This window comes from Mauremys reevesii, linkage group 12 (assembly GCF_016161935.1).
Source record: "Mauremys reevesii isolate NIE-2019 linkage group 12, ASM1616193v1, whole genome shotgun sequence".
Lineage (NCBI taxonomy): Eukaryota > Metazoa > Chordata > Testudines > Geoemydidae > Mauremys > Mauremys reevesii.
In genome coordinates, this window is record NC_052634.1 from 22,078,151 (window position 1) to 22,099,537 (window position 21,387).

The 21,387-nt window shown below is 55.2% G+C and overlaps 11 non-coding genes across 11 annotated transcripts; 6 read left to right on the forward strand and 5 right to left on the reverse strand.

The window, feature by feature from the left end:
• Nucleotides 1–115: 115 nt before the first annotated feature.
• TRNAM-CAU lies at nt 116–187 on the reverse strand. The gene has a single exon. It is a non-coding gene; the product is annotated as a tRNA-Met (tRNA).
• A 1,595-nt stretch (nt 188–1,782) lies between these two features.
• On the forward strand, nt 1,783–1,856 carry TRNAN-GUU. Its single transcript has one exon. It is a non-coding gene; the product is annotated as a tRNA-Asn (tRNA).
• Nucleotides 1,857–4,271: 2,415 nt separating this feature from the next.
• TRNAN-GUU lies at nt 4,272–4,345 on the forward strand. Its single transcript has one exon. It is a non-coding gene; the product is annotated as a tRNA-Asn (tRNA).
• A 2,421-nt stretch (nt 4,346–6,766) lies between these two features.
• Nucleotides 6,767–6,839, forward strand: TRNAN-GUU. The gene has a single exon. It is a non-coding gene; the product is annotated as a tRNA-Asn (tRNA).
• A 769-nt stretch (nt 6,840–7,608) lies between these two features.
• Nucleotides 7,609–7,680, reverse strand: TRNAM-CAU. Its single transcript has one exon. It is a non-coding gene; the product is annotated as a tRNA-Met (tRNA).
• A 4,060-nt stretch (nt 7,681–11,740) lies between these two features.
• TRNAN-GUU lies at nt 11,741–11,816 on the forward strand. Its single transcript has one exon. It is a non-coding gene; the product is annotated as a tRNA-Asn (tRNA).
• A 3,236-nt stretch (nt 11,817–15,052) lies between these two features.
• On the reverse strand, nt 15,053–15,124 carry TRNAM-CAU. The gene has a single exon. It is a non-coding gene; the product is annotated as a tRNA-Met (tRNA).
• A 1,581-nt stretch (nt 15,125–16,705) lies between these two features.
• Nucleotides 16,706–16,779, forward strand: TRNAN-GUU. The gene has a single exon. It is a non-coding gene; the product is annotated as a tRNA-Asn (tRNA).
• A 771-nt stretch (nt 16,780–17,550) lies between these two features.
• Nucleotides 17,551–17,622, reverse strand: TRNAM-CAU. The gene has a single exon. It is a non-coding gene; the product is annotated as a tRNA-Met (tRNA).
• Nucleotides 17,623–19,198: 1,576 nt separating this feature from the next.
• TRNAN-GUU lies at nt 19,199–19,272 on the forward strand. The gene has a single exon. It is a non-coding gene; the product is annotated as a tRNA-Asn (tRNA).
• Nucleotides 19,273–20,038: 766 nt separating this feature from the next.
• TRNAM-CAU lies at nt 20,039–20,110 on the reverse strand. The gene has a single exon. It is a non-coding gene; the product is annotated as a tRNA-Met (tRNA).
• Nucleotides 20,111–21,387: the final 1,277 nt, after the last annotated feature.

Genomic DNA, 21,387 nt, shown 5'->3' on the forward strand with positions numbered 1-21,387 from the left:
CTCCCAGGCCGCCGCTGTGCCTCAGCCACCTCTTGCCTCATGGCCTAGGCTCTTGGGGCTCTGCTGGTCACCGGCTCGCTTGAAGGCCCAGAGGGAAAAGAAACAAGCGCACGCGTAGCAGAGGATGGTTTCGATCCATCGACCTCTGGGTTATGGGCCCAGCACGCTCCCGCTGCGCCACTCTGCTGCTTCTTCACACTCTCCCCCTGTCACCTAGCTGCCACTATCCGGATTAGTGCCTTACATGCCCTCGCTCTGGCAGGCAGATGCGCTGGCTGCTAGGCAGCTGCCCTGGTCACAGGATTTTACAGCTAGCTTCTACAGGGTAAAAAGGATCTATTTGGGGTTTGGACCCCATTGGGAGCTGGGTAGCTGAGTGCCAGAGACGGGAGCACTTCTTAAACTGTTTTCAGTTACGCTTGTGGGGACGAGGGTCAGCCTTGGATCCGTGTCTGCAGCAGGCAAGCACCTCTGGCTCAATCGCCCCCCGCCGTATTAGCAGACTAAAACGCGGAGCGAACGCACACGCCTTGCAAAGGAAGAGGAGCCGGGATCTCGAACAAAAGTCAGCATTTTATTAAGATGAGGTTCAAAGAAAAAAAAGTGTACGGTACAGAGTTTTGGCGTAGAAGTTTCTGGTGCTCAGGGAACAACGTACAGCTTACCCAAGGGGTGCAAAGTTCGGTTTAAAATGGGGTGGCGTAAGGAATACATAATCTGCAATAGCCCTGAGGGGGGGTAAAAGGTTAACGTACAGACACTGAGTTAGGAGGGCATGTTGTCCATATGAGGGCTACGTTCGGGTGTGGAGTATAACGAGCGGTTACGACGATGAGGATGGATTGACCCGCGTTAGGTGAGTTTTAACGTTCGGTGTTTTGGAATCTTTGCCACAATCTAGTTGAAGCAGGGTCAGTATGAAGTCTACCCTGCCATCTGTTGGTGATCTGTCGTCAAGGCCTTTTGGGGCTGATGTCATTTGCATGGTTACACCCACCCCGGATTGCATGATGGGAGTGCTTGTCCAAACGGTCATTTCAGCTGCTGCGGGATCCCCAGTGTCTTTGTTATTGGGGCAGGAGTAATCCAGTGTATTTTCCTGTTGGTTTTGGATCAAGGACAGAGTAACTGTACCTGGCCTTTGAGGCCTGAGAGCGTCACCCTCGCCTGAAAAGTACTCACCATTAAGGGGTAGGGGTTCCTAACGGCAGCGCGTGGAGGGAGGTAGAAATGGATGTTTGTTGGTCTCTTGCAGGTGCTGTTGATGTTCTTTCTGCTGTCCCTGGTGTGGAAAGGCAGAGGCAAAGGTGGTTTTGAATCTCTTCAAATTGTTGTGAGTGCTGCAGTTGCTCACCCTAAGCTTATGCCGTTAGATCTTAGATCTCTTTCACGGTGTATTTTGGTCCTGAGAACTAAAAGGTGTGTTGTTAGGGAGTGAGGTAGCAGACGTTAGTTGCAGAGGTGGTGCATGTGCCACAGAAGTCGTGTTGATCCCCCCCGCCCCTGCTCCTGTCCAAGAGTCCAGTGTTTGCATAAACCCACCCACTCACCTGTGACTAACAATCTCGCTCTGCTAACTCTTCCAGCAAAACAGACCAAAGAAAGTGTATGCGAGCGCTGTACCACAGCCCCGGTGCTCTTTTCGGTTCCATCCCACAGAACTTTCCTTCCATAGCAATCCAGTTCCTTGCTTTTGCTTGGCTAACCACTGTAGGCATGTGCTATACCGTACCCTGAGCTGATTCCCGGCTTTTGTGCTCAATACAGCCTTGCCCCCTCCATGTCTCTGTGGCGCAATGGGTCAGCGCGTTCGGCTGTTAACCGAAAGGATGGTGGTTCGAGCCCACCCAGGGACGGCGCTAAACCCCTGCTACTGCCTTGCTTTCCCGAGGCCTGTATGGGGAGCCTCAAAGGTCCCATTTTGCTACCTCTTGGCCTCAGAGCTTTCAGCTGGTGGTCCAAAGAGCAGGCTGGATGCCATTCAGAAACCCATCTGCCAGCAGCCGTGCCGGAGGCTCAGGCTTAATCCTCAAAGCCGAGCACAAAAACTTTCAGCCGGGAACATTTCGCTCCCTTCCCGCCTCCGCCCAAGTAGCAAGGGAGAAGCGGAGGAGACAGGCCGGCTCAAAGACACCTCCCTCCCACTTCCCTGTACGCTGTGCAAAGCTCTTGGCCTGCCTCATGCCTCATCAGGAAAGCACGGCCATGCGGCCCAAGCCTGAGTCACGTCCGCGGCCTGGCCCACCTCCCGGCTGACAGCGCGCAGAGCCACGCGAGTCAATGGCAGGTCGAGTCGGGAGCCTCGGCTCTTTCCCCTGACAGCCACACACACAGCGCTGCCTAGCGCCCCCAGAGCCTCCCTCGTGTTCTCCCGCAGCAGCCGCCTGCCGGTGTGGGTGGGAAAAGGGGACCAGGAAGCACTGCAGCCTCATTCCGGGACAGGAGGCCCTCGCCACGCCCAGGCCTGCCTCTTGCCTTCAGCCCAGGCAGCCAGAGGTGCCAGGAGCTCCTGGCAGGCCGCCGCTTGCCTCAGCCACCTCTTGCCTCATGGCCTAGGCTCTTGGGGCTCTGCTGGTCACCGCTCGCTTGAAGGCCCAGAGGGAAAAGAAACAAGCGCACGCGTAGCAGAGGATGGTTTCGATCCATCGACCTCTGGGTTATGGGCCCAGCACGCCCCGCTGCGCCACTCTGCTGCTTCTTCACACTCTCCTGTCACCTAGCTGCCACTATCCGGATTAGTGCCTTACATGCCCTCGCTCTGGCAGGCAGATGCGCTGGCTGCCAGGCAGCTGCCCTGGTCACAGGATTTTACAGCTAGCTTCTACAGGGTAAAAGGATCTATTTGGGGTTTGGACCCCATTGGGAGCTGGGTAGCTGAGTGCCAGAGACGGGAGCACTTCTTAAACTGTTTTCAGTTACGCTTGTGGGGACGAGGGTCAGCCTTGGATCCGTGTCTGCAGCAGGCAAGCACCTCTGGCTCAATCGCCCCCCGCCGTATTAGCAGACTAAAACGCGGAGCGAACGCACACGCCTTGCAAAGGAAGAGGAGCTGGGATCTCGAACAAAAGTCAGCATTTTATTAAGATGAGGTTCAAAGAAAAAAAGTGTACGGTACAGAGTTTTGCGTAGAAGTTTCTGGTGCTCAGGGAACAACGTACAGCTTACCCAAGGGGTGCAAAGTTCGGTTTAAAATGGGGTGGCGTAAAAATACATAATCTGCAATAGCCCTGAGGGGGTAAAGGTTAACGTACAGACACTGAGTTAGGAGGGCATGTTGTCCATATGAGGGCTACGTTCGGGTGTGGAGTATAACGAGCGGTTACGACGATGAGGATGGATTGACCCGCGTTAGGTGAGTTTTAACGTTCGGTGTTTTGGAATCTTTGCCACAATCTAGTTGAAGCAGGGTCAGTATGAAGTCTACCCTGCCATCTGTTGGTGATCTGTCGTCAAGGCCTTTTGGGGCTGATGTCATTTGCATGGTTACACCCACCCCGGATTGCATGATGGGAGTGCTTGTCCAAACGGTCATTTCAGCTGCTGCGGGATCCCCAGTGTCTTTGTTATTGGGGCAGGAGTAATCCAGTGTATTTTCCTGTTGGTTTTGGATCAAGGACAGAGTAACTGTACCTGGCCTTTGAGGCCTGAGAGCGTCACCCTCGCCTGAAAAGTACTCACCATTAAGGGGTAGGGGTTCCTAACGGCAGCGCGTGGAGGGAGGTAGAAATGGATGTTTGTTGGTCTCTTGCAGGTGCTGTTGATGTTCTTTCTGCTGTCCCTGGTGTGGAAAGGCAGAGGCAGAGGCGGTTTTCAATCTCTTCAAATTGTTGTGAGTGCTGCAGTTGCTCACCCTAAGCTTATGCCGTTAGATCTTAGATCTCTTTCACGGTGTATTTTGGTCCTGAGAGCTAAAAGGTGTGTTGTTAGGGAGTGAGGTAGCAGACGTTAGTTGCAGAGGTGGTGCATGTGCCACAGAAGTCGTGTTGATCCCCCCGCCCCTGTCCAAGAGTCCAGTATTTGCATAAACCCACCCACTCACCTGTGACTAACAATCTCGCTCTGCTAACTCTTCCCGCAAAACAGACCAAAGAAAGTGTATGCGAGCGCTGTACCACAGCCCCGGTGCTCTTTTCGGTTCCATCCCACAGAACTTTCCTTCCATAGCAATCCAGTTCCTTGCTTTTGCTTGGCTAACCACTGTAGGCATGTGCTATACCGTACCCTGAGCTGATTCCCGGCTTTTGTGCTCAATACAGCCTTGCCCCCTCCATGTCTCTGTGGCGCAATGGGTCAGCGCGTTCGGCTGTTAACCGAAAGGATGGTGGTTCGAGCCCACCCAGGGACGGCGCTAAGCCCCTGCTACTGCCTTGCTTTCCCGAGGCCTGTATGGGGAGCCTCAAAGGTCCCATTTTGCTACCTCTTGGCCTCAGAGCTTTCAGCTGGTGGTCCAAAGAGCAGGCTGGATGCCATTCAGAAACCCATCTGCCAGCAGCCGTGCCGGAGGCTCAGGCTTAATCCTCAAAGCCGAGCACAAAAACTTTCAGCCGGGAACATTTCGCTCCCTTCCCGCCTCCGCCCAAGCGGCAAGGGAGAAGCGGAGGAGACAGGCCGGCTCAAAGACACCTCCCTCCCACTTCCCTGTACGCTGTGCAAAGCTCTTGGCCTGCCTCATGCCTCATCAGGAAAGCACGGCCATGCGGCCCAAGCCTGAGTCACGTCCGCGGCCTGGCCCACCCCGCCCCGGCTGACAGCGCGCAGAGCCACGCGAGTCAATGGCAGGTCGAGTCGGGAGCCTCGGCTCTTTCCCTGACAGCCACACACACAGCGCTGCCTAGCGCCCCAGAGCCTCCCTCGTGTTCTCCCGCAGCCGCCTGCCGGTGTGGGTGGGAAAAGGGGACCAGGAAGCACTGCAGCCTCATTCCGGGACAGGAGGCCCTCGCCACGCCCAGGCCTGCCTCTTGCCTTCAGCCCAGGCAGCCAGAGGTGCCAGGGAGCTCCTGGCAGGCCGCCACTTTGCCTCAGCCACCTCTTGCCTCATGGCCTAGGCTCTTGGGGCTCTGCTGGTCACCGGCTCGCTTGAAGGCCCAGAGGAAAAGAAACAAGCGCACGTAGCAGAGGATGGTTTGGATCCATCGACCTCTGGGTTATGGGCCCAGCACGCCCCGCTGCGCCACTCTGCTGCTTCTTCACACTCTTCCCCTGTCACCTAGCTGCCACTATCCGGATTAGTGCCTTACATGCCCTCGCTCTGGCAGGCAGATGCGCTGGCTGCTAGGCAGCTGCCCTGGTCACAGGATTTTACAGCTAGCTTCTACAGGGTAAAAAGGATCTATTTGGGGTTTGGACCCCATTGGGAGCTGGGTAGCTGAGTGCCAGAGACGGGAGCACTTCTTAAACTGTTTTCAGTTACGCTTGTGGGGGACGAGGGTCAGCCTTGGATCCGTGTCTGCAGCAGGCAAGCACCTCTGGCTCAATCGCCCCCCGCCGTATTAGCAGACTAAAACGCGGAGCGAACGCACACGCCTTGCAAAGGAAGAGGAGCCGGGATCTCAAACAAAAGTCAGCATTTTATTAAGATGAGGTTCAAAGAAAAAAAAGTGTACGGTACAGAGTTTTGGCGTAGAAGTTTCTGGTGTTCAGGGAACAACGTACAGCTTACCCAAGGGGTGCAAAGTTCGGTTTAAAATGGGGTGGCGTAAAAATACATAATCTGCAATAGCCCTGACTGGGGTAAAAGGTTAACGTACAGACACTGAGTTAGGAGGGCATGTTGTCCATATGAGGGCTACGTTCGGGTGTGGAGTATAACGAGCGGTTACGACGATGAGGATGGATTGACCCGCGTTAGGTGAGTTTTAACGTTCAGTGTTTTGGAATCTTTGCCACAATCTAGTTGAAGCAGGGTCAGTATGAAGTCTACCCTGCCATCTGTTGGTGATCTGTCGTCAAGGCCTTTTGGGGCTGATGTCATTTGCATGGTTACACCCACCCCGGATTGCATGATGGGAGTGCTTGTCCAAACGGTCATTTCAGCTGCTGCGGGATCCCCAGTGTCTTTGTTATTGGGGCAGGAGTAATCCAGTGTATTTTCCTGTTGGTTTTGGATCAAGGACAGAGTAACTGTACCTGGCCTTTGAGGCCTGAGAGCGTCACCCTCGCCTGAAAAGTACTCACCATTAAGGGGTAGGGGTTCCTAAGGGCAGCGCGTGGAGGGAGGTAGAAATGGATGTTTGTTGGTCTCTTGCAGGTGCTGTTGATGTTCTTTCTGCTGTCCCTGGTGTGGAAAGGCAGAGGCAAAGGCGGTTTTGAATCTCTTCAAATTGTTGTGAGTGCTGCAGTTGCTCACCCTAAGCTTATGCCGTTAGATCTTAGATCTCTTTCACGGTGTATTTTGGTCCTGAGAGCTAAAAGGTGTGTTGTTAGGGAGTGAGGTAGCAGACGTTAGTTGCAGAGGTGGTGCATGTGCCACAGAAGTCGTGTGATCCCCCTGGCCCCTGTCCAAGAGTCCAGGATTTGCATAAACCCACCCACTGACCTGTGACTAACAATCTCGCTCTGCTAACTCTTCCAGCAAAACAGACCAAAGAAAGTGTATGCGAGCACTGTACCACAGCCCCGGTGCTCTTTTCGGTTCCATCCCACAGAACTTTCCTTCCATAGCAATCCAGTTCCTTGCTGTTGCTTGGCTAACCACTGCAGGCATGTGCTATACCGCACCCTGAGCTGATTCCGGGCTTTTGTGCTCAATACAGCCTTGCCCCTCCATGTCTCTGTGGCGCAATGGGTCAGCGCGTTCGGCTGTTAACCGAAAGGATGGTGGTTCGAGCCCACCCAGGACGGCGCTAAGCCCGTGCTACTGCCTTGCTTCCCTGAGGCCTGTGGGGAGCCTCAAAGGTCCCATTTTGCTGCCTCTTGGCCTCAGTGCTTTCAGCTGGTGGTCCAAAGAGCAGGCTGGATGCCATTCAGAAACCCATCTGCCAGCAGCTGTGCCGGAGGCTCAGGCTTAATCCTCAAAGCCGAGCACAAAACTTTCAGCCGGGAACATTTCGCTCCCTTCCCGCCTCCGCCCAAGCGGCAAGGGAGAAGCGGAGGAGACAGGCCGGCTCAAAGACACCTCCCTCCCACTTCCCTGTACGCTGTGCAAAGCTCTTGGCCTGCCTCATGCCTCATCAGGAAAGCACGGCCATGCGGCCCAAGCCTGAGTCACGTCCGCGGCCTGGCCCGCCCCGCCCCGGCTGACAGCGCGCAGAGCCACGCGAGTCAATGGCAGGTCGAGTCGGGAGCCTCGGCTCTTTCCCCTGACAGCCACACACACAGCGCTGCCTAGCGCCCCCAGAGCCTCCCTCGTGTTCTCCCGCAGCAGCCGCCTGCCGGTGTGGGTGGGAAAAGGGGACCAGGAAGCACTGCAGCACCATTCCTGGACAGGAGGCCCTCGCCACGCCCAGGCCTGCCTCTTGCCTTCAGCCCAGGCAGCCAGAGGTGCCAGGGAGCTCCTGGCAGGCCGCCACTTCGCCTCAGCCACCTCTTGCCTCATGGCCTAGGCTCTTGGGGCTCTGCTGGTCACCCGCTCGCTTGAAGGCCCAGAGGGAAAAGAAACAAGCGCACACGTAGCAGAGGATGGTTTCGATCCATCGACCTCTGGGTTATGGGCCCAGCACGCTCCCGCTGCGCCACTCTGCTGCTTCTTCACACTCTCCCCCTGCCACCTAGCTGCCACTATCCGGATTAGTGCCTTACACGCCTCGCTCTGGCAGGCAGATGCGCAGGCTACCAGGCAGCTGCCCTGGTTACAGGATTTTACAGCTAGCTTCTACAGGGTAAAAAGGATCTATTTGGGGTTTGGACCCCATTGGGAGCTGGGTAGCTGAGTGCCAGAGACGGGAGCACTTCTTAAACTGTTTTCAGTTACGCTTGTGGGGGACGAGGTTCAGCCTTGGATCCATGTCTGCAGCAGGCAAGCACCTCTGGCTCAATCACCCCCCGCCGTATTAGCAGAGTAAAACCAGGAGCGAACGCACACGCCTTGCAAAGGAAGAGGAGCTGGGATCTCGAACAAAAGTCAACATTTTATTAATATGAAGATCAAAGAAAAAAAAAGTGTACGGTACAGAGTTTTGCGTAGAAGTTTCTGGTGCTCAGGGAACAACGTACAGCTTACCCAAGGGGTGCAAAGTTCGGTTTAAAATGGGGTGGCGTAAAAAATACATAATCTGCAATAGCCCTGACTGGGGGTAAAAGGTTAACGTACAGCCACTGAGTTAGGAGGGTATGTTGTCCATATGAGGGCTACGTTCAGGTGTGGAGTATAACGAGCGGTTACGACGATGAGGATGGATTGACCCGCGTTAGGTGAGTTTTAACGTTCGGTGTTTGGGAATCTTTGCCACAATCTAGTTGAAGCAGGGTCAGTATGAAGTCAACCCTGCCATCTGTTGGTGATCTGTCGTCAAGGCCTTTTGGGGCTGATGTCATTTGCATGGTAACACCCACCCCGGATTGCATGATGGGAGTGCTTGTCCAAACGGTCATTTCAGCTGCTGCGGGATCCCCAGTCTCTTTGTTATTGGGGCAGGAGTAATCCAGTGTATTTTCCTGTTGATTTTGGATCAAGGACAGAGTAACTGTACCTGGCATTTGAGGCCTGAGAGCGTCACCCTCGCCTGAAAAGTACTCACCATTAAGGGGTAGGGGTTCCTAACGGCAGCGCATGGAGGGAGGTAGAAATGGATGTTTGTTGGTCTCTTGCAGGTGCTGCTGATGTCCCTTCTGCTGTCCCTGGTGTGGAAAGACAGAGGCGGAGGCGGTTTTGAATCTCTTCAAATTGTTGTTAGTGCTGCAGTTGCTCACCCTAAGCTTATGCCGTTAGAGCTCTTTCACGGTGTATTTTGGCCCTGAGAGGTAAAAGGTGTGTTGTTAGGGAGTGAGGTAGCAAACGTTAGTTGCAGAGGTGGTGCATGTGCCACAGAAGTCGTGTGATCCCCCTGGCCCCTGTCCAAGAGTCCAGGATTTGCATAAACCCACCCACTGACCTGTGACTAACAATCTCGCTCTGCTAACTCTTGCAGCAAAACAGGCCAAAGAAAGTGTATGCGAGCACTGTACCACAGCCCCGGTGCTCTTTTCGGTTCCTTCCCACAGAACTTTCCTTCCATAGCAGTCCAGTTCCTTGCTGTTGCTTGGCTAACCACTGCATGCATGTGCTATACCGCACCCTGAGCTGATTCCGGGCTTTGTGCTCAATACAGCCTTGCCCCTCCATGTCTCTGTGGCGCAATGGGTCAGCGCTCGGCTGTTAACCGAAAGGATGGTGGTTCGAGCCCACCCAGGGACGACGCTAAGCCCGTGCTACTTCCTTGCTTCCTGAGGCCTGTGGGGGAGCCTCAAAGGTCCCATTTTGCTGCCTCTTGGCCTCAGTGCTTTCAGCTGGTGGTCCAAAGAGCAGGCTGGATGCCATTCAGAAACCCATCTGCCAGCAGCTGTGCCGAGGCTCAGGCTTAATCCTCAAAGCCGAGCACAAAAACTTTCAGCCGGGAACATTTCGCCCCTTCCCGCTTCCGCCCAAGCGGCAAGGGAGACGCGGAGGAGACAGGCCGGCTCAAAGACACCTCCCTCCCACTTCCCTGTACGCTGTGCAAAGCTCTTGGCCTGCCTCATGCCTCGTCAGGAAAGCACGGCCATGCGGCCCAAGCCTGAGTCACGTCCGCGGCCTGGCCCGCACCGCCCCGGCTGACAGCGCGCAGAGCCACGCGAGTCAATGGCAGGTCGAGTCGGGAGCCTCGGCTCTTTCCCCTGACAGCCACACACACAGCGCTGCCTAGCGCCCCCAGAGCCTCCCTCGTGTTCTCCCGCAGCAGCCGCCTGCCGGTGTGGGTGGGAAAAGGGGACCAGGAAGCACTGCAGCACCATTCCTGGACAGGAGGCCCTCGCCACGCCCAGGCCTGCCTCTTGCCTTCAGCCCAGGCAGCCAGAGGTGCCAGGGAGCTCCCTGGCAGGCCGCCACTTCGCCTCAGCCACCTCTTGCCTCATGGCCTAGGCTCTTGGGGCTCTGCTGGTCACCCGCTCGCTTGAAGGCCCAGAGGGAAAAGAAACAAGCGCACACGTAGCAGAGGATGGTTTCGATCCATCGACCTCTGGGTTATGGGCCCAGCACGCCCCGCTGCGCCACTCTGCTGCTTCTTCACACTCTCCCCTGCCACCTAGCTGCCACTATCCGGATTAGTGCCTTACACGCCCTCGCTCTGGCAGGCAGATGCGCAGGCTACCAGGCAGCTGCCCTGGTTACAGGATTTTACAGCTAGCTTCTACAGGGTAAAAGGATCTATTTGGGGTTTGGACCCCATTGGGAGCTGGGTAGCTGAGTGCCAGAGACGGGAGCACTTCTTAAACTGTTTTCAGTTACGCTTGTGGGGGACGAGGTTCAGCCTTGGATCCATGTCTGCAGCAGGCAAGCACCTCTGGCTCAATCGCCCCCCGCCGTATTAGCAGAGTAAAACGCGGAGCGAACGCACACGCCTTGCAAAGGAAGAGGAGCTGGGATCTCGAACAAAAGTCAACATTTTATTAAGATGAAGATCAAAGAAAAAAAAAGTGTACGGTACAGAGTTTCGGCGTAGAAGTTTCTGGTGCTCAGGGAACAACGTACAGCTTACCCAAGGGGTGCAAAGTTCGGTTTAAAATGGGGTGGCGTAAAAAATACATAATCTGCAATAGCCCTGACTGGGGGTAAAAGGTTAACGTACAGCCACTGAGTTAGGAGGGTATGTTGTCCATATGAGGGCTACGTTCAGGTGTGGAGTATAACGAGCGGTTACGACGATGAGGATGGATTGACCGCGTTAGGTGAGTTTTAACGTTCGGTGTTTGGGAATCTTTGCCACAATCTAGTTGAAGCAGGGTCAGTATGAAGTCAACCCTGCCATCTGTTGGTGATCTGTCGTCAAGGCCTTTTGGGGCTGATGTCATTTGCATGGTAACACCCACCCCGGATTGCATGATGGGAGTGCTTGTCCAAACGGTCATTTCAGCTGCTGCGGATCCCCAGTCTCTTTGTTATTGGGGCAGGAGTAATCCAGTGTATTTTCCTGTTGATTTTGGATCAAGGACAGAGTAACTGTACCTGGCATTTGAGGCCTGAGAGCGTCACCCTCGCCTGAAAAGTACTCACCATTAAGGGGTAGGGGTTCCTAACGGCAGCGCATGGAGGGAGGTAGAAATGGATGTTTGTTGGTCTCTTGCAGGTGCTGCTGATGTCCCTTCTGCTGTCCCTGGTGTGGAAAGACAGAGACGGAGGCGGTTTTGAATCTCTTCAAATTGTTGTTAGTGCTGCAGTTGCTCACCCTAAGCTTATGCCGTTAGAGCTCTTTCACGGTGTATTTTGGCCCTGAGAGGTAAAAGGTGTGTTGTTAGGGAGTGAGGTAGCAAACGTTAGTTGCAGAGGTGGTGCATGTGCCACAGAAGTCGTGTGCCCCCCTGTCCAAGAGTCCAGGATTTGCATAAACCCACCCACTGACCTGTGACTAACAATCTCGCTCTGCTAACTCTTGCAGCAAAACAGGCCAAAGAAAGTGTATGCGAGCACTGTACCACAGCCCCGGTGCTCTTTTCGGTTCCTTCCCACAGAACTTTCCTTCCATAGCAGTCCAGTTCCTTGCTGTTGCTTGGCTAACCACTGCATGCATGTGCTATACCGCACCCTGAGCTGATTCCGGGCTTTTGTGCTCAATACAGCCTTGCCCTCCATGTCTCTGTGGCGCAATGGGTCAGCGCGTTCGGCTGTTAACCGAAAGGATGGTGGTTCGAGCCCACCCAGGACGACGCTAAGCCCGTGCTACTTCCTTGCTTCCTGAGGCCTGTGGGGGGAGCCTCAAAGGTCCCATTTTGCTGCCTCTTGGCCTCAGTGCTTTCAGCTGGTGGTCCAAAGAGCAGGCTGGATGCCATTCAGAAACCCATCTGCCAGCAGCTGTGCCGGAGGCTCAGGCTTAATCCTCAAAGCCGAGCACAAACACTTTCAGCCGGGAACATTTCGCTCCCTTCCCGCCTCCGCCCAATCGGCAAGGGAGAAGCGGAGGAGACAGGCCGGCTCAAAGACTCCTCCCTCCCACTTCACTGTACGCTGTGCAAAGCTCTTGGCCTGCCTCATGCCTCGTCAGGAAAGCACGGCCATGCGGCCCAAGCCTGAGTCACGTCCGCGCCTGGCCCGCCCCGCCCGGCTGACAGCGCGCAGAGCCACGCGAGTCAATGGCAGGTCGAGTCGGGAGCCTCGGCTCTTTCCTGACAGCCACACACACAGCGCTGCCTAGCGCCCCCAGAGCCTCCCTCGTGTTCTCCCGCAGCAGCCGCCTGCCGGTGTGGGTGGGAAAAGGGGACCAGGAAGCACTGCAGCACCATTCCTGGACAGGAGGCCCTCGCCACGCCCAGGCCTGCCTCTTGCCTTCAGCCCAGGCAGCCAGAGGTGCCAGGGAGCTCCTGGCAGGCCGCCACTTCGCCTCAGCCACCTCTTGCCTCATGGCCTAGGCTCTTGGGGCTCTGCTGGTCACCCGCTCGCTTGAAGGCCCAGAGGAAAAGAAACAAGCGCACACGTAGCAGAGGATGGTTTCGATCCATCGACCTCTGGGTTATGGGCCCAGCACGCCCGCTGCGCCACTCTGCTGCTTCTTCACACTCTCCCTGCCACCTAGCTGCCACTATCCGGATTAGTGCCTTACACGCCTCGCTCTGGCAGGCAGATGCGCAGGCTACCAGGCAGCTGCCCTGGTTACAGGATTTTACAGCTAGCTTCTACAGGGTAAAAGGATCTATTTGGGGTTTGGACCCCATTGGGAGCTGGGTAGCTGAGTGCCAGAGACGGGAGCACTTCTTAAACTGTTTTCAGTTACGCTTGTGGGGACGAGGTTCAGCCTTGGATCCATGTCTGCAGCAGGCAAGCACCTCTGGCTCAATCGCCCCGCCGTATTAGCAGAGTAAAACGCGGAGCGAACGCACACGCCTTGCAAAGGAAGAGGAGCTGGGATCTCGAACAAAAGTCAACATTTTATTAAGATGAAGTTCAAAGAAAAAAAGTGTACGGTACAGAGTTTCGGCGTAGAAGTTTCTGGTGCTCAGGGAACAACGTACAGCTTACCCAAGGGGTGCAAAGTTCGGTTTAAAATGGGGTGGCGTAAAAAATACATAATCTGCAATAGCCCTGACTGGGGGTAAAAGGTTAACGTACAGCCACTGAGTTAGGAGGGTATGTTGTCCATATGAGGGCTACGTTCAGGTGTGGAGTATAACGAGCGGTTACGACGATGAGGATGGATTGACCCGCGTTAGGTGAGTTTTAACGTTCGGTGTTTGGGAATCTTTGCCACAATCTAGTTGAAGCAGGGTCAGTATGAAGTCAACCCTGCCATCTGTTGGTGATCTGTCGTCAAGGCCTTTTGGGGCTGATGTCATTTGCATGGTAACACCCACCCCGGATTGCATGATGGGAGTGCTTGTCCAAACGGTCATTTCAGCTGCTGCGGGATCCCCAGTCTCTTTGTTATTGGGGCAGGAGTAATCCAGTGTATTTTCCTGTTGATTTTGGATCAAGGACAGAGTAACTGTACCTGGCATTTGAGGCCTGAGAGCGTCACCCTCGCCTGAAAAGTACTCACCATTAAGGGGTAGGGGTTCCTAACGGCAGCGCATGGAGGGAGGTAGAAATGGATGTTTGTTGGTCTCTTGCAGGTGCTGCTGATGTCCCTTCTGCTGTCCCTGGTGTGGAAAGACAGAGGCGGAGGCGGTTTTGAATCTCTTCAAATTGTTGTTAGTGCTGCAGTTGCTCACCCTAAGCTTATGCCGTTAGAGCTCTTTCACGGTGTATTTTGGCCCTGAGAGGTAAAAGGTGTGTTGTTAGGAGTGACGTAGCAAACGTTAGTTGCAGAGGTGGTGCATGTGCCACAGAAGTCGTGTGCCCCCCTGGCCCCTGTCCAAGAGTCCAGGATTTGCATAAACCCACCCACTGACCTGTGACTAACAATCTCGCTCTGCTAACTCTTGCAGCAAAACAGGCCAAAGAAAGTGTATGCGAGCACTGTACCACAGCCCCGGTGCTCTTTTCGGTTCCTTCCCACAGAACTTTCCTTCCATAGCAGTCCAGTTCCTTGCTGTTGCTTGGCTAACCACTGCATGCATGTGCTATACCGCACCCTGAGCTGATTCCGGCTTTTGTGCTCAATACAGCCTTGCCCTCCATGTCTCTGTGGCGCAATGGGTCAGCGCTCGGCTGTTAACCGAAAGGATGGTGGTTCGAGCCCACCCAGGGACGACGCTAAGCCCGTGCTACTTCCTTGCTTCCCTGAGGCCTGTGGGGGGAGCCTCAAAGGTCCCATTTTGCTGCCTCTTGGCCTCAGTGCTTTCAGCTGGTGGTCCAAAGAGCAGGCTGGATGCCATTCAGAAACCCATCTGCCAGCAGCTGTGCCGGAGGCTCAGGCTTAATCCTCAAAGCCGAGCACAAAACTTTCAGCCGGGAACATTTCGCTCCTTCCGCCTCCGCCCAAGCGGCAAGGGAGAAGCGGAGGAGACAGGCCGGCTCAAAGACACCTCCTCCCACTTCCCTGTACGCTGTGCAAAGCTCTTGGCCTGCCTCATGCCTCGTCAGGAAAGCACGGCCATGCGGCCCAAGCCTGAGTCACGTCCGCGGCCTGGCCCGCCCGCCCGGCTGACAGCGCGCAGAGCCACGCGAGTCAATGGCAGGTCGAGTCGGGAGCCTCGGCTCTTTCCCTGACAGCCACACACACAGCGCTGCCTAGCGCCCCAGAGCCTCCCTCGTGTTCTCCCGCAGCAGCCGCCTGCCGGTGTGGGTGGGAAAAGGGGACCAGGAAGCACTGCAGCACCATTCCTGGACAGGAGGCCCTCGCCACGCCCAGGCCTGCCTCTTGCCTTCAGCCCAGGCAGCCAGAGGTGCCAGGAGCTCCTGGCAGGCCGCCACTTCGCCTCAGCCACCTCTTGCCTCATGGCCTAGGCTCTTGGGGCTCTGCTGGTCACCCGCTCGCTTGAAGGCCCAGAGGAAAAGAAACAAGCGCACACGTAGCAGAGGATGGTTTCGATCCATCGACCTCTGGGTTATGGGCCCAGCACGCTCCCACTGCGCCACTCTGCTGCTTCTTCACACTCTCCCCCTGCCACCTAGCTGCCACTATCCGGATTAGTGCCTTACACGCCCTCGCTCTGGCAGGCAGATGCGCAGGCTACTAGGCAGCTGCCCTGGTTACAGGATTTTACAGCTAGCTTCTACAGGGTAAAAAGGATCTATTTGGGGTTTGGACCCCATTGGGAGCTGGGTAGCTGAGTGCCAGAGACGGGAGCACTTCTTAAACTGTTTTCAGTTACGCTTGTGGGGGACGAGGTTCAGCCTTGGATCCATGTCTGCAGCAGGCAAGCACCTCTGGCTCAATCGCCCCCCGCCGTATTAGCAGAGTAAAACGCGGAGCGAACGCACACGCCTTGCAAAGGAAGAGGAGCTGGGATCTCGAACAAAAGTCAACATTTTATTAAGATGAAGATCAAAGAAAAAAAAAGTGTACGGTACAGAGTTTCGGCGTAGAAGTTTCTGGTGCTCAGGGAACAACGTACAGCTTACCCAAGGGGTGCAAAGTTCGGTTTAAAATGGGGTGGCGTAAAAAATACATAATCTGCAATAGCCCTGACTGGGGGTAAAAGGTTAACGTACAGCCACTGAGTTAGGAGGGTATGTTGTCCATATGAGGGCTACGTTCAGGTGTGGAGTATAACGAGCGGTTACGACGATGAGGATGGATTGACCCGCGTTAGGTGAGTTTTAACGTTCGGTGTTTGGGAATCTTTGCCACAATCTAGTTGAAGCAGGGTCAGTATGAAGTCAACCCTGCCATCTGTTGGTGATCTGTCGTCAAGGCCTTTTGGGGCTGATGTCATTTGCATGGTAACACCCACCCCGGATTGCATGATGGGAGTGCTTGTCCAAACGGTCATTTCAGCTGCTGCGGGATCCCCAGTCTCTTTGTTATTGGGGCAGGAGTAATCCAGTGTATTTTCCTGTTGATTTTGGATCAAGGACAGAGTAACTGTACCTGGCATTTGAGGCCTGAGAGCGTCACCCTCGCCTGAAAAGTACTCACCATTAAGGGGTAGGGGTTCCTAACGGCAGCGCATGGAGGGAGGTAGAAATGGATGTTTGTTGGTCTCTTGCAGGTGCTGCTGATGTCCCTTCTGCTGTCCCTGGTGTGGAAAGACAGAGGCGGAGGCGGTTTTGAATCTCTTCAAATTGTTGTTAGTGCTGCAGTTGCTCACCCTAAGCTTATGCCGTTAGAGCTCTTTCACGGTGTATTTTGGCCCTGAGAGGTAAAAGGTGTGTTGTTAGGGAGTGAGGTAGCAAACGTTAGTTGCAGAGGTGGTGCATGTGCCACAGAAGTCGTGTGCCCCCCTGGCCCCTGTCCAAGAGTCCAGGATTTGCATAAACCCACCCACTGACCTGTGACTAACAATCTCGCTCTGCTAACTCTTGCAGCAAAACAGGCCAAAGAAAGTGTATGCGAGCACTGTACCACAGCCCCGGTGCTCTTTTCGGTTCCTTCCCACAGAACTTTCCTTCCATAGCAGTCCAGTTCCTTGCTGTTGCTTGGCTAACCACTGCATGCATGTGCTATACCGCACCCTGAGCTGATTCCGGGCTTTTGTGCTCAATACAGCCTTGCCCCTCCATGTCTCTGTGGCGCAATGGGTCAGCGCGTTCGGCTGTTAACCGAAAGGATGGTGGTTCGAGCCCACCCAGGGACGACGCTAAGCCCGTGCTACTTCCTTGCTTCCCTGAGGCCTGTGGGGGGAGCCTCAAAGGTCCCATTTTGCTGCCTCTTGGCCTCAGTGCTTTCAGCTGGTGGTCCAAAGAGCAGGCTGGATGCCATTCAGAAACCCATCTGCCAGCAGCTGTGCCGGAGGCTCAGGCTTAATCCTCAAAGCCGAGCACAAAAACTTTCAGCCGGGAACATTTCGCTCCCTTCCCGCCTCCGCCCAAGCGGCAAGGGAGAAGCGGAGGAGACAGGCCGGCTCAAAGACACCTCCCTCCCACTTCCCTGTACGCTGTGCAAAGCTCTTGGCCTGCCTCATGCCTCGTCAGGAAAGCACGGCCATGCGGCCCAAGCCTGAGTCACGTCCGCGGCCTGGCCCGCCCCGCCCCGGCTGACAGCGCGCAGAGCCACGCGAGTCAATGGCAGGTCGAGTCGGGAGCCTCGGCTCTTTCCCCTGACAGCCACACACACAGCGCTGCCTAGCGCCCCCAGAGCCTCCCTCGTGTTCTCCCGCAGCAGCCGCCTGCCGGTGTGGGTGGGAAAAGGGGACCAGGAAGCACTGCAGCACCATTCCTGGACAGGAGGCCCTCGCCACGCCCAGGCCTGCCTCTTGCCTTCAGCCCAGGCAGCCAGAGGTGCCAGGGAGCTCCCTGGCAGGCCGCCACTTCGCCTCAGCCACCTCTTGCCTCATGGCCTAGGCTCTTGGGGCTCTGCTGGTCACCCGCTCGCTTGAAGGCCCAGAGCGAAAAGAAACAAGCACACGTAGCAGAGGATGGTTTCGATCCATCGACCTCTGGGTTATGGGCCCAGCACGCTCCCGCTGCGCCACTCTGCTGCTTCTTCACACTCTCCCCCTGCCACCTAGCTGCCACTATCCGGATTAGTGCCTTACACGCCCTCGCTCTGGCAGGCAGATGCGCAGGCTACTAGGCAGCTGCCCTGGTTACAGGATTTTACAGCTAGCTTCTACAGGGTAAAAAGGATCTATTTGGGGTTTGGACCCCATTGGGAGCTGGGTAGCTGAGTGCCAGAGACGGGAGCACTTCTTAAACTGTTTTCAGTTACGCTTGTGGGGGACGAGGTTCAGCCTTGGATCCATGTCTGCAGCAGGCAAGCACCTCTGGCTCAATCGCCCCCTGCCGTATTAGCAGAGTAAAACGCGGAGCGAACGCACACGCCTTGCAAAGGAAGAGGAGCTGGGATCTCGAACAAAAGTCAACATTTTATTAAGATGAAGATCAAAGAAAAAAAAAGTGTACGGTACAGAGTTTGGCGTAGAAGTTTCTGGTGCTCAGGGAACAACGTACAGCTTACCCAAGGGGTGCAAAGTTCGGTTTAAAATGGGGTGGCGTAAAAATACATAATCTGCAATAGCCCTGACTGGGGTAAAGGTTAACGTACAGCCACTGAGTTAGGAGGGTATGTTGTCCATATGAGGGCTACGTTCAGGTGTGGAGTATAACGAGCGGTTACGACGATGAGGATGGATTGACCCGCGTTAGGTGAGTTTTAACGTTCGGTGTTTGGGAATCTTTGCCACAATCTAGTTGAAGCAGGGTCAGTATGAAGTCAACCCTGCCATCTGTTGGTGATCTGTCGTCAAGGCCTTTTGGGGCTGATGTCATTTGCATGGTAACACCCACCCCGGATTGCATGATGGGAGTGCTTGTCCAAACGGTCATTTCAGCTGCTGCGGGATCCCCAGTCTCTTTGTTATTGGGGCAGGAGTAATCCAGTGTATTTTCCTGTTGATTTTGGATCAAGGACAGAGTAACTGTACCTGGCATTTGAGGCCTGAGAGCGTCACCCTCGCCTGAAAAGTACTCACCATTAAGGGGTAGGGGTTCCTAACGGCAGCGCATGGAGGGAGGTAGAAATGGATGTTTGTTGGTCTCTTGCAGGTGCTGCTGATGTCCCTTCTGCTGTCCATGGTGTGGAAAGACAGAGACGGAGGCGGTTTTGAATCTCTTCAAATTGTTGTTAGTGCTGCAGTTGCTCACCCTAAGCTTATGCCGTTAGAGCTCTTTCACGGTGTATTTTGGCCCTGAGAGGTAAAAGGTGTGTTGTTAGGGAGTGAGGTAGCAAACGTTAGTTGCAGAGGTGGTGCATGTGCCACAGAAGTCGTGTGCCCCCCTGGCCCCTGTCCAAGAGTCCAGGATTTGCATAAACCCACCCACTGACCTGTGACTAACAATCTCGCTCTGCTAACTCTTGCAGCAAAACAGGCCAAAGAAAGTGTATGCGAGCACTGTACCACAGCCCGGTGCTCTTTTCGGTTCCTTCCCACAGAACTTTCCTTCCATAGCAGTCCAGTTCCTTGCTGTTGCTTGGCTAACCACTGCATGCATGTGCTATACCGCACCCTGAGCTGATTCCGGGCTTTTGTGCTCAATACAGCCTTGCCCCTCCATGTCTCTGTGGCGCAATGGGTCAGCGCGTTCGGCTGTTAACCGAAAGGATGGTGGTTCGAGCCCACCCAGGGACGACGCTAAGCCCGTGCTACTTCCTTGCTTCCCTGAGGCCTGTGGGGGGAGCCTCAAAGGTCCCATTTTGCTGCCTCTTGGCCTCAGTGCTTTCAGCTGGTGGTCCAAAGAGCAGGCTGGATGCCATTCAGAAACCCATCTGCCAGCAGCTGTGCGGAGGCTCAGGCTTAATCCTCAAAGCCGAGCACAAAAACTTTCAGCCGGGAACATTTCGCTCCTTCCGCCTCCGCCCAAGCGGCAAGGGAGAAGCGGAGGAGACAGGCCGGCTCAAAGACACCTCCCTCCCACTTCCCTGTACGCTGTGCAAAGCTCTTGGCCTGCCTCATGCCTCGTCAGGAAAGCACGGCCATGCGGCCCAAGCCTGAGTCACGTCCGCGGCCTGGCCCGCCCCGCCCCGGCTGACAGCGCGCAGAGCCACGCGAGTCAATGGCAGGTCGAGTCGGGAGCCTCGGCTCTTTCCTGACAGCCACACACACAGCGCTGCCTAGCGCCCCAGAGCCTCCCTCGTGTTCTCCGCAGCAGCCGCCTGCCGGTGTGGGTGGGAAAAGGGGACCAGGAAGCACTGCAGCACCATTCCTGGACAGGAGGCCCTCGCCACGCCCAGGCCTGCCTCTTGCCTTCAGCCCAGGCAGCCAGAGGTGCCAGGGAGCTCCCTGGCAGGCCGCCACTTCGCCTCAGCCACCTCTTGCCTCATGGCCTAGGCTCTTGGGGCTCTGCTGGTCACCCGCTCGCTTGAAGGCCCAGAGGGAAAAGAAACAAGCGCACACGTAGCAGAGGATGGTTTCGATCCATCGACCTCTGGGTTATGGGCCCAGCACGCTCCCGCTGCGCCACTCTGCTGCTTCTTCACACTCTCCCCCTGCCACCTAGCTGCCACTATCCGGATTAGTGCCTTACACGCCCTCGCTCTGGCAGGCAGATGCGCAGGCTACTAGGCAGCTGCCCTGGTTACAGGATTTTACAGCTAGCTTCTACAGGGTAAAAAGGATCTATTTGGGGTTTGGACCCCATTGGGAGCTGGGTAGCTGAGTGCCAGAGACGGGAGCACTTCTTAAACTGTTTTCAGTTACGCTTGTGGGGGACGAGGTTCAGCCTTGGATCCATGTCTGCAGCAGGCAAGCACCTCTGGCTCAATCGCCCCCCGCCGTATTAGCAGAGTAAAGCGGAGCGAACGCACACGCCTTGCAAAGGAAGAGGAGCTGGGATCTCGAACAAAAGTCAACATTTTATTAAGATGAAGATCAAAGAAAAAAAGTGTACGGTACAGAGTTTCGGCGTAGAAGTTTCTGGTGCTCAGGAACAACGTACAGCTTACCCAAGGGTGCAAAGTTCGGTTTAAAATGGGGTGGCGTAAAAATACATAATCTGCAATAGCCTGACTGGGGTAAAGGTTAACGTACAGCCACTGAGTTAGGAGGGTATGTTGTCCATATGAGGGCTACGTTCAGGTGTGGAGTATAACGAGCGGTTCTGACGATGAGGATGGATGGACCCGCGTTAGGTGAGTTTTAACGTTCGGTGTTTGGGAATCTTTGCCACAATCTAGTTGAAGCAGGGTCAGTATGAAGTCAACCCTGCCATCTGTTGGTGATCTGTCGTCAAGGCCTTTTGGGGCTGATGTCATTTGCATGGTAACACCCACCCGGATTGCATGATGGGAGTGCTTGTCCAAACGGTCATTTCAGCTGCTGCGGGATCCCCAGTCTCTTTGTTATTGGGGCAGGAGTAATCCAGTGTATTTTCCTGTTGATTTTGGATCAAGGACAGAGTAACTGTACCTGGCATTTGAGGCCTGAGAGCGTCACCCTCGCCTGAAAAGTACTCACCATTAAGGGGTAGGGGTTCCTAACGGCAGCGCATGGAGGGAGGTAGAAATGGATGTTTGTTGGTCTCTTGCAGGTGCTGCTGATGTCCCTTCTGCTGTCCCTGGTGTGGAAAGACAGAGGCGGAGGCGGTTTTGAATCTCTTCAAATTGTTGTTAGTGCTGCAGTTGCTCACCCTAAGCTTATGCCGTTAGAGCTCTTTCACGGTGTATTTTGGCCCTGAGAGGTAAAAGGTGTGTTGTTAGGGAGTGAGGTAGCAAACGTTAGTTGCAGAGGTGGTGCATGTGCCACAGA